Source organism: Malus domestica, chromosome 02, assembly GCF_042453785.1.
Source record: "Malus domestica chromosome 02, GDT2T_hap1".
Classification (NCBI taxonomy): domain Eukaryota; kingdom Viridiplantae; phylum Streptophyta; class Magnoliopsida; order Rosales; family Rosaceae; genus Malus; species Malus domestica.
In genome coordinates, this window is record NC_091662.1 from 13004629 (window position 1) to 13017326 (window position 12698).

General features: G+C 38.8%; 1 long non-coding RNA gene across 2 annotated transcripts; it reads left to right on the forward strand.

Moving 5' to 3' along the window:
• The first annotated feature begins 218 nt into the window (after nucleotides 1-218).
• Nucleotides 219-8060, forward strand: LOC114820599 (uncharacterized). Of its 2 annotated transcripts, none has more exons than XR_011577288.1 (3): nucleotides 219-544; nucleotides 2489-2647; nucleotides 7802-8060. It is a non-coding gene; the product is annotated as an uncharacterized lncRNA (long non-coding RNA). The 2 variants fall into 2 exon arrangements; XR_003768026.2 differs by lacking the exon at nucleotides 219-544 and adding an exon at nucleotides 1936-2185.
• The last annotated feature ends 4638 nt before the right edge of the window (nucleotides 8061-12698 follow it).

Genomic DNA, 12698 nt, shown 5'->3' on the forward strand with positions numbered 1-12698 from the left:
TGAGCTTGCATATGTCCTTTTAATGTCAGAAATGAAATATTTTTTTATTAATTTACAAAGACACAATAAAGCTTTCGTGTCCTCTAATTTAATATATTTAAATTAGAAAGTAAAGTTTTGTGTCCTTTACATTTACTACACGCCTCACTCTCTCTCCCTCCCTCAATTCCTCCGCCCCTCCTTTATTTGCTTTCTCTCTCTCTTAAACTCTCCTTGTTCTCAGTTTCCAAAAAAAAATAAACTCTCCTTGTTCTCAGCCATCTTCCTCCCTCCCACATCCTCTCTCCCTCTTCTCTTTCACGCAACAGCGCCGCCGTCCACTGATCACCAACGGTCGTCAAATTATGCCTCCAGAATCCTCTTCCCATCCTCTTCCGAACCCCCCTTTTAGTTTCTACAAATTCGTAGCCGAATTTCCTCAATTTCAGATCTAAGAAACGATTCTTACCGCGGATTTTCCAACCAATTTCTGGCCAAGTCTTCCGGAATTGGACCTCGATTAAAGAGGTAAAAATGATCCTCTCATCGTGGGCTGTCCTCCAGTGTAAGTGATTTTTCAAAATAAAAACTTTCAGTTTTGTGATTGATGAGTTTTCAAAATAATTGTCTAATTAAGTTAATCTGAAGTACTGGCATGTTTGCATTAATTTAGGGCTCTATGAGTTTTTAGGAAGCACTTAACGATAATTGAGTTTTAAATTGATTTTGAATCTACGAAACCCGTTGGAGCCATTGAGTTTTTGGTTTGTTCTTTCAGTTTTAAATGTAATAAGGATTTTACAATTATGGACGTGCGTGTTTGTTCGTATCTAGCTCTGGACGAAATGGAGTTTTAAAATAGGAAAAATTAGTATCCGGTCCCTAGTTTTTACTGTTCATTGACTAAGACCTTATTAGTTCTCAAATTTTGATTCAAGTCCCTAGCATTAATGTGATAATGAATTTACATGTTTATTATATAATTTTTTTAATATAAAAATTAGTAATTAATTTAGGGTTTAATACTCACACCTCTATTAAACTTCTAATTAATTTTCAATTCAAACATTTCCAAAATAATAAAAAATTAAATTAAATTAAAAAAAAGATTCTCAATTTTTTAATCTTAAATGTACCCATTCATATAATTTTTCAATTTTTTTAATCTTAAATGTACCCATTCTCAAATATATAAATTTGTTATATGTAAAATGTACCATTTTTTTAATATAAAATCCATTCAAATTTTTTAATCCATGTTTAAACTTATATGGGTACATTCTTTTTCGTTGATTTGAGAATGTATCCATATTTTGGTACAATAACTTTTTTTGTTAATTTTGGTTAATGTACCCATACATATATGTATACACACACACACACAATATAATAGAGAGTATAATTTATATTTTATTATTTTTAATCCCATAAATTATGGGTTTTATTTAAAATCTCATTAATATAAACAATTACAAATTTCAATTTTTAATTTTTAAGTAAAAAAATATAGTAACTTACATTATTACTTTAATGTCAGGGACCTCAATCAAAAACTAAAAACTAACAAGGTTTCAATTAAAGAATATTGATAGCTAGGGACCGCATCCAAAGTGTCCCTTTAAAATATCACCACATTGGAACTCAAGAAAGAAATAATCCAGAGGTTCCGTTTGAGAAGGCTTCCCTCGTGCTGAGTGAATGTTATTCCCTGTATTATTTTTATTCATCCTCTCTCCTGTTCTACCATTGATAAACAAATATTCATATTATATCTTTAATTCACGGTAGGAGTTAGGAAAATGCAATAAGATTTCGCTGGAGGATCTTTTTCACATTTTAGTATCCCCCTATTCCTCTCTACTTCTCTTCTCCCTCTCTAAATGTTTTCTTCTACCATATAAGTATCGAGTAAAATTGCTTCTCTTAGCTCTCTGAGGAAAGTTTAGGTGTTAATTTTCTCTTTTCCACAACCCATAAAATTTGTTCCTTTTCTGCTTTCTTGGTATGCAGCTGGAGTGCTACAACTCTTTTCTACAGGTTTTTTCAGGCCAATATTATGATTGGATATAAAACTATTAGAAGTTGTTTCAAGATACAAGACTTATGTTGATGTTTCCCATCTGAGACATGTGGTGCCCCTATCAGAGGGTCTGTATTTGTGGTGGCGTGATGCTGCTCAAGCAACCCTGCAGCAGAAGAAAGTGTGGTAATACATATATTATACGCTACACTTGATAGATAAAAGTGTATCTATATACTCTTTTATGGTATATGCTTGTATGCCTGTTTACGGCCTGGTATTCAAGGCTTTTTTGTCAGCTTCTTATTTTTACAATATTCCTTTAAATTTTATAAATAAAAATATTGGAATTGAGTTGAAGGTTGTATTTGCTTTTCAAATATTTGGTGAAACTTCTCACTGCATGCTTTTGGATGTATTTTACAAATCGATGTACTTTTATGAATTTCCCATCTTGGTTCTGACTTCACACTTGTTTTCTTGAATTAGTTGCCGATCCTCTTGGGACCTCATTCAAGATCTTTGTCAGCTTTGTCGCCGTTACATTCAGTTGTACGCTGGTTCACTACAACACTCGTCAATTATTAATAATGCAGAAATTAGAGAAATTGAGGAAGATTTGGATTCTAACATAATTCTTTTATGGAGGTAAATGTTTTATCGACCTTTTGACTTCATTGCTATTTATTAAAATTGATTGTAGGAGAAGTGGAGCCTTCACAAAGGTTGCTTAGGAGAAGTCTCAGCAGTCGGTAGAGCCCCAGAAAGAGAAGGCATCGGAGGGGGATCATTCGGAGCCTCAGTACTGGATAGAACCCTAGAATGAGGAGGCATCAGAGGTTGATCATTTGGAGCTCCATTACGCGGTACAGCCCCAGAAGACGAAGGCAATAAATGCCTTTGGAACAAACCCACAAATCTCTGATGATCAAGTAAAACCTGACCATCAGTTTCCTTCATCTGGTCAAGCTTCCTCTTCATGTTTGTAGCATAGTCATGTGCGAGCCGGTGCAACTGTTTATTCTCATGCTTGAGCCCTCTAATCTCCTGTTTGAGACTCATCACTTCGGCCGCCAATGATTCAACTTGGCGGGTTCGAGCAAATAGGCGTTGGGCCATATTAGACACAGAACCTGCACACTGAACACTGAGAGCCAGCGAATCCTTAACAGCTAACTCATCAGACCGTTTGGAAAGTAGTCTGTTATCTTTGGGAGTGAGAAGGTTCCTGGCCACCACCGCAGCGGTCATATCATTCTTCATCACGGAATCCCCAACGGTAAGAGGACCAGTAGGGGAGACGAAGGATGGGCGCCATATGTTGTCTGGAGAAGGCGGGGCTGCCTCTTCAACAAGGTTCAAGTCAAAACGACGGTCGGAGGGGCCAGACATTTTCAAAGGTGTTGAAGAGAGAAGAGGTCGGACAAATCAAGATCTTATAAGTGCAAGAATGGAGCTTCTACTGGTGGAGATTCAAGTGTGCTTTGGAACTTAATGCCAGCCCCTATAAAAAGCTGCACTCGACGGAGCCTCAGACATCGAAGAGGCGCCTGCTCAAAAATCGAAGAGGCGTTTGCTTTCTCAAAAGCTGGGCTGCTTAGAGACCACGAGGGTTGATCTCATAAATCGAAGTGGTGTTTGCTTTCTCAAAAGTTGGGCTGCTCAAAGATCATGAAAGCCGATCTCAGAAATCGAAGAGGCGCTCGCTTTCTCAAAAGCTGGGCTCCTCAGAGACCACGAGGGCCGATCTCAGAAATTGAAGAGGCACCTACTTTTCCAGCCTTGTCAGCACCTGTCACACGCACACTCAGCTTTGCGGAAATTATGGGTATTCTGTCGAAGACTTCTGGGGAAGTAGAAAACACATGAATCTTACTGTCCAATCACCCACTTCCCACACGCAACAATAGCTCATGGGTACCACAGAACTTTGCCAAAGTTCTCTGCCAAAGTTGAGCACGTGAAGCTTGCAGCTCCCACTACATCGCTCTGACCAAGAAGGGTAAAAGAATAGTAAAGAAACAGCACTAACAAAGTTTAGACCCATAAATTTTGAAGGTCTAGCTACCATATTATTACCCACAAGGGTAAAGGAACAGTACCACTGCTGGATAATTGGAAAGTCCCTGTGTGTCAACCTCTGTGCCTCGTGGCAAGGTAGACTAGCAAACATGCCCAACCTTTACTCACATTCGAGAAAACACTCCCAATAAGATTGCTTGCTCCAAAATCGAAGAGGCACCGTTTTCCGAATCTCGAGAGCCAGACTCCCAACATGACTACTTTCTCAAAAATCGAAGAGAGGGTAAAGGAACAGTACCATTGCTGGATATTTGGAAAGTCCCTGTGTGTCAACCTCTGTGCTTCGTGGCAAGGTAGACTAGCAAACATGCCCAACCTTTACTCACATGCGAGAAAACACTCCCAACAAGATTGCTTGCTCCAAAATCGAAGAGGCAACCGCCCTCTGAATCTCGAGAGCCAGACTCCCAACATGATTACTTTCTCAAAAATCGAAGAGACACTGCTCCCCGAATCTCGAGAGCCAGACCCCCAGCATGATTGCTTTCTCAAAAATCGAAGAGGCATCGTTCTCCGAATCAATCGAAGAGGCGCTCGCTTTCTCAAAAGCTGGGCTGCTCAGAGACCACGAGGGCCGATCTCAGAAATCGAAGAGGCACCTACTTTTCTAGCCTTGCCAGCACCTGTCACACGCACACTCAGCTTTGCGGAAATTATGGGCATTCTGTCGAAGACTTCTGGTGAAGTAGAAAGCACATGAATCTTACTGTTCAATCACCCACTTCCCACACGCAACAATAGCTCATGGGTACCACAGATAACTTTGCCAAAGTCTCTGCCAAAGTTGAGCACGTGAAGCTTGCAGCTCCCACTACATCGCTCTGACCAAGAAAGGTAAAAGAATAGCAAAGAAACAGCACTAACAAAGTTTAGACACATAAATTTTGAAAGTCTAGCTACCATATTATTACCCACAAGGGTAAAGGAACAGTACCACTGCTGGATAATTGGAAAGTCCCTGTGTGTCAACCTCCGTGCTTCGTGGCAAGGTAGACTAGCAAACATGCCCAACCTTTACTCACATCCGAGAAAACACTCCCAACAAGATTGCTTATTCCAAAATCGAAGAGGCACCGCCCTCCGAATCTCGAGAGCCAGACTCCCAACATGATTACTTTCTCAAAAATCGAAGAGACACTGCTCCCCGAATCTCGAGAGCTAGACCCCCAGCATGATTGCTTTCTCAAAAATCGAAGAAGCATCGTTCTCCGAATCTCGAGAGCCAGATACCACATACCACTTTTTCAAAGTGCTCTGACAGAGTTAAAACATGTGAAGCTGGCAGCTCCCACTACCGTGCTATGACCAAGCAGGGTAAAGGAATAGCATTACTACTTGTTGTTAGGGAGACTCCTATATATGTCGACCTCCATCCCTAACGGACAGGCAGACCTGCAAAAATGCTCAACCCTTCCTCATATCTGAGAGGGCACTCCCAACGAAGCCTTTCGAAATATTCAGCTTTCTTTCCCCCCGATAATACCTCTGCAAACAAGCTATACTAGAGCAAGAATATCTCATATCATCAGGGTTAAAAGCAAGAGTATCCCATATCATGCTTTTTCCCTGTCTTTTCCTTTGGCCTTGTTTTTACCTGCAAGACAAGGAGAAAGAGAGCAATCAGTCAGCACTTGAAATCAAGCTCCCAGCCAGGAACTGACTGCCTGGAACCCCTTACCTGATTACTTACCTGGCATTGCTCTCGAGTACTCATCTTCAACATCTTATGTTTCCAGGGAAGATACCGCATCTGCTTGAGGAACAGATAGGGCAAGTGCGAAGGATACAAGGAAGCATGTGGAGACAAGCGTAACAGCACACGTGCCGATACATCCATTACTCTGTCAAAAGCAAAAGTATCCCATATCAGCAGGGTCGAACGTATTCTAGATTTGATGGACTTGTTTTGACCCTCAAATTCTTCAGTCGGCCTTATACTCTGGAGGAAACCAGAAAACCCTCCAGCTCAGTTCAAGAATAAGCCTGTGGAAAGTTACTTCTTCAAAAGCAAAAGTATCCTATATCATATCTTCTCATTTTTCTTCTCTTTATCCTTCATGCTGCTGCAAGATGGGGAGAAGGTGAACAATCAGCTGGAGCTCTGATTGCTTACCTTGTCTGTCACCTCTTTCAGCAGATCCCCTAGCTCGGCGACTTGGGGGACTCCTACTACATGGTTTGTATCGCGCTTGACCAAGCCTGAAACTACAAGTAAATTTCAAGTGAAATTGATACATTACCTTGTGCATCTCCACCAGTTAAAGATACCACCCCTGGATGGAGGAAGAGTACTTCCAGAGAAGCTGCCATATCTACCTATGAGACAGATAAGGCAAGTCAAGATGATACCACACTCCGATACTTAGAAGTTTCGTGATTACGAGATCATTCTCCCACAATATTTCCTAATTTCATTTGTACTCTAATGTCATTTGTACTAAATCATTCACTTGTACTCACTAAAGGAGAGCTTGAACCTATGTACTTGTGTAAACCCTTCACAATTAATGAGAACTCTTCTATTCCGTGGACGTAGCCAATCTGGGTGAACCACGTACATCCTGTGTTTACTTTCCTATCTCTATCCATTTATATACTTATCCACACTAATGACCGGAGCAATCTAGCGAAGATCACAAAAAGCGACCGTTTTCGCTACCTAGGATCTATCTTGCAAGAGAACGGAGAATTAGATGGAGATCTCAACCATAGAATACGAGCTGGATGGATGAAGTGTAAGAGTGCATCCGGCGTGTTGTGTGACCGTCGTAGGCCACTGAAGCTCAAGGGAAAATTTTATAGGACGGCAATAAGGCCAGCGATGTTGTATGGCACAAAATGTTTGGGTGGTGAAACATCAACATGTACACAAAATGGGTGTAGCGGAGATGAGGATGCTTCGTGGGATGTGTGGGCACACGAGAAAGGATAAGATTGAGAATGAGGATATCCGAGGTAAAGTAGGAGTAGCCGAAATTGAAGGAAAGATGAGAGAAAATCGGTTCCGGTGATTTGGACATGTGCAAAGAAGGCCGACTGACGCTCCGGTTCGAAGATGTGACTACGGGACAGAGGTTCAGGGCCGAAGGGGTAGAGGAAGACCTAGGAAAACTTTGGAAGAGACTCTAAGAAAAGGCTTAGAGTACTTGGATCTAACGGAGGACATGACACAAAACCGAGCGCAATGGCGTTCTAGGATTCATATAGCCGACCCCACTTAGTGGGAAAAGGCTTTGTTGTTGTTGTTGTTGTTGTTGTTGTTGATTGTAGGTTTTTAGGGGATGCATAAATTCCATATTAACCTTGGCCTTACACCTCATAGTTGTTATTTTGGGTTCAAAGGACCACAGTTGAATTTGGATTGGATTTGGATTCTAGTGTATGGATTAGCAATTTAAACCCATTTGGTATGTTTCATATGGAATTTGCAAAGTGATTAGCTTTCATTCCCTTAAATTAGTTGGAATAAAATGTGATTGATGACATATGGAATTCTATTGTATGGATTAGCAGTTTAAACCCATTTGGTACATTGGACATTTAGTTGTACCAATAGAAAAATGTTCTCTCTTTTTGTCGGAGAAAATGAAAATGTTATTGTTATCATATATGTGTAAAGCTAATGAATTCTCAATGTTGATTGGATGTTTGGGTAGTTAAATATCACTGGAAATATGTGATCCTTTCCCTTTTTCATTTTTCCTTTGGTTTGGATTTCAGGAAGGTGATTACATAATCCACTGAGCTGGGAAAAAGGGTAAAATCAGTTATGGGTCGCTATATGTAGGAATGCATGGATACATTGATAGGAAAATCTCATTATTTTGTTGGTCTTTTATCTTGAACACTTGTAAACATGTTCTTTATGAGGAATATTTATGTAGTTTCATTATAGACATTCCATTTCTACTATTGAATTGCTTTTTACAGCCGAGACTGTCATCTTTGATTTTATGAAAATTTTAAATTTTTGGTTTTATTTCAAAATTTTACATTTCTATTTTTTTTTTAAACAGAACCTAATGGGCACAATAACAAAAATAATGCAAACATGGATGGAGAAGGTCATTTGACAAGTTTGTCAGAACATAGACACAAAAAGGCCTTTATTTGTGCCTGCCTCTTTGATTACCAAACAATTTATTGTGCCCTTTTAGCAATGGTGACGTCCATAAAGGGCACAGATAGAAAGTTAGTTGCTGCACTGTTGCTATTGGTCTATGAGCACATATGTTGGTGCTCTTTGGCCTCAAAGGGCATAGTGTGCAGTGCTCATATTTGTTATAGTGTCATAAGCAATTTCCATGCCTGAATTTCCAGGCCCAACGACCAAAACAATTTTCCCACCATATTTCGTGCAGTGCTCCTTGAATCCTTCCAAGCCTAGCACTTGAGGAATACATCATAACCTACCATTGTGAGGCTTAGCTCACTCTCACACACTAAGGTGTAGATAATATTGTTTTGTTCAAAAATAAAATAAAAAATAAAAATGTATTTGGAAGAGAGCCATGTTCATCGTTGATTTTCTTGTGCATAACTGGCCGGGCGCCACTCCCTCATGTCCACCGACCAGCCGAGCCAATTTCCAACACTTTCCGATAACCAGCCCATTAATTCACAACACAAGGCACTGACATCAAATTTGAATATGAGCAGATGCAATGAAATGTGAACATAGAACATCAATGATACAATGGCATGCATCTCATTAAGTCCAGGAACGTCCAAAACTATTGTAATTAGATGTTTGCACATAAGTAGTTGAAATTGAAGCAATATTAACTCATAATCCAACAGATATTCAGATATTTTTCTTATTTCCAAATGAAAAGAAGACTGAACCAAAAGGAGGCAAAAACCCATAAGGTCTACCAAAGCATCCACAAACAGTTCTAACAAAGAGCAGTGGAACCAACAAAGCAAAACCCTATCACGACAAACAACACCACAATAATCAACATCTAAATATGCAGACTTTCAGTGAGATATTATTTCTGTCGAGAAGTTCAAATATGCAAACATCTCCTTCTGTCAAACAATTTCCCTCAGCAAATGCAGCCCAGCCAGAGGATAATTTAAGTGCGTTATGCCAATGAACAGTCAAACTCACATGCCACATTCTATCGTCAACCCCAAGTGTCACAATTTGTTTCTTCTTTTCAATGAAGTGCTTGGAAAAACTAGTTGGAATACGCTGCACAAAATAGATATGTAGTATTAAACACGAGAAACACTAGTGAAAGTGAGTCTCAATAGCATTTTTCTTTTCTTTTTTTGAACCACAAAAGCATTTTTCTAAATACATAGAAAAAAAAAAACGATTTGAGTATGAATACATATGTGACGGATCAACGATGTATGGGTGGCACCTATGCATGATAATATTTGTAAATTGACGATTTCTGATGATGATTCTTAGCAATAAAATTTTGTTTCTGGCATTTATACATGGTTAAAAAAAATAAGTATTTGAATGTGAGATGGCCTTACATTTAACTTTCGCACTGGCCCTGTGTATAATGGAGATGATTAACAGGTATTAAGTTGTAACTTGTAAATATATGTTGTCAATGTTGGAAAATATTAGGATTTTAATTTATTTGAATATTTGGTTTTCTGAGCTTAGTCCGTTAGCATTAAAGTTTCGGTTTCTTACCTTTTTAGGTTAGGGTTAGTTTATTATAAATAACATGCTTGTTATTCAGTTGATAATTAAGTTATTCACAATGTAGTCTCTTAGGGGTTTTGTAGCCGTTCCGGCATTTTCATTTATTTAATAATATTCCTATTATTTTGTTAGTCTTGTTTGTTGCGCACTCTGATATTCAACTTGGTATCAGAGCGGGTTTGATCCTTAGGGTTCAATCCGTTCTCGTTGGTATCAATTTGTTTGTATCAGTTTTGTTTCCGTCATCTTCCGCTGTTTGTGTTTTCGTTTTAGATTTGTTAGTTGGTATTGATTGTTTGCAAGAAAAAAAAACAAGGAAAACAGAAAGGTTTTGCTGTTTGTTCGCATGAAAGAAAAAAGAAAGAAAAATGGGAAGGAAGGAAATGATAGAAAAAAAAAGCAAAAAGAGAAGGAAAAAGAAAAACAATTGTTTGTTGTTAGTTTAAGGTCCACGGGCAACAAGAAAAAAAAATGGTTAAGTTTGTTTTTAGGTCCACACGAGTTGTTGGCCTGTTTGAGATTGTTTTGTGACCGTCATTCTAGTACTTGGAATTGTGACTACTCGAGTGATAGTATTTGTGTTTGTTTGTTTGTTGCTACAATTGAGATATGAAAATCTCGTCCGTTTAGTGACGGGTTCTTTCCATACTCTCAACACTAGCCAATTTGAACCAGAACCAGTTTGCCAGCCAGAATCAAGTCAAGTCAAGTCAAGAATTAAGAATCAAGAACCAGTTTGCCAGTCAAGTCAAGTTAAGTCAAGTCAAGTCAAGTCAAGTTTGCCAGTCAAGTCAAGTCAAGTCCAGTCAAGTCAAGTCAAGTTTGCATACCTACCAATTTGCCTAACGGAGCCAGTCCGCATCTGCTTGTTTGCAAACCCATGTCGTATACCGCCATGAGTTTGACGGGGAGTGTTGGAAAATATTAGGATTTTAATTTATTTGAATATTTGGTTTTCTGAGCTTAGCCCGTTAGCACTAGGGTTTCGGTTTCTTACCTTTTTAGGTTAGGGTTAGTTTATTATAAATAACATGCTTGTTAGTCAGTTGAGAATCAAGTTATTCACAATGTAGTCTCTAGGGGTTTTGTAGCCGTTCCGGTATTCTCATTTATTTAATAATATTCCTATTATTTTGTTAGTCTTGTTCTTTGTGCACTCTGATATTCAATTGTCAATGAAACTTACCAACACACGGGATGACCCCAGACCATGGGTGACTCTGAAGAATGGATTGCTTGAAACGAACTTGTTGGCAGCTTCAAAAGCGCTAAAAGATGTATCGGAAGGCCCTTTAATAAAACCAACAAAGTATAATCATCATATTTCCTCGGCCAAAATTTTTGGTTAGACATAATTAAACTTATGCACCACAGAATACATTGTGCAGGACGTCCATTCTTTAAAGTGCATCAATATTGTCGAAAATGTATTCGATAATATGGTCTTACGTTTTGTTGACAATAATGCTATGGGCGAACGGACCTCAGCCAGTTCATTACCCATGGCAAATCAACAGTCAGTTCATTATTGAAGAATGGACCACAGTTTCATTACTGAACTAACCTATACAAACCTAGTCATGGTGCACAAATTCTAAAATTAATAGCTGATTATTTACCAGTTGGAGACATGCGGCAATTTGCAGCTTCTGTAGTGCGGAACACAAAAACTTCGAAAGAAAGTTTAACGTCCTTCATCAAGGTGAAAACACAAACAAGAAAGTTTAACGTCCTTCATCAAGGTGAAAACACAAACATCATCCACTTCCAAATTATTGTCCATTACAAATGCTTGCCAACCTTGCAGGAACCTGGCTTTCGAGTTTTCACATTTGAGTTTAACAGACCAAGTTCCTCCATTCGGACCCTTAAGGATGGCATTACCACCAGCAGACTTCATATGAAGATGTCTCTGGGTAAACTCTGATCGTAAATACTTTGAAAAAATGGAAAACAGGAAATTAGGACGAGAACAAAGTATTTCAGAAAAATATTGGAATAATACACATTAATCTTGTTATTTGCTTCAAAGGATTCTGTATATACAAAATCTTACCAAATAACTTTGAGTGACATACGACGGTTGCATGACAATCCAAAACGAAGGGTTTACAGATTTGGAGCAGAAAGCAATGGCTCTCTCAAGAGCTATAGCTTTTCCACTTGTAGTTGATGATGCTAACAGAGATTTTTTGAAATTTTTCGGGCAGGAGGCAAATTTGTCCAAGAATACAACAGAATCATCATCTGATTCATCTCCCCCTGTGACCAAAACAAAAGTAATGCGTTAAAAGTGTTAACTACATTGTAAAAGATGAAGGATTGATACAGAGGAAGAGGAAGAAGATAGAGAGAAACAAGAGAGATTCTAGAGTGAGAGAGTTTAGAGAGAGAAATAGGATTTGAATTAACTGAGCAAATGAAGATTACACATACTGTTTATATAGAAATCCTAACTACTCTAACCAAATACTAACTACCTAACTATATTACTAACTATATTACATTTTTACCCTTAATACTCCCCCTCAATCTCAACTGGGGAAACTCAGTTTGAGATTGGAAGAATTGAGACATGGTAGCACTGAAACTGTAGATTTAGGAAAACCACCATTGGATTGATACCCAAACATCTGTCCACATGTAGCACTTTGACTAGAGTCAACACTTTGGATTAGCCTGCGCGCACACAGGTTTTTGAAATAACGATCTTTCTGCCATTGATCAACATCACCATCTGACAAAAGGCAACTATTCAAACATCATCACAGTGAATACTACCTTCAAAACCACTTCAACAGCAAGTCATGTAGAAAACATGACACTGAATCAAACCATACAACTTGAAGCAGATGTACGGCCATACGACAGAGAGTAAGCGCGTATACTCAAACCATATCACCAAAGCTTATAGCTTTCCCAGAGCACTGAATCAAACAAGTGTAC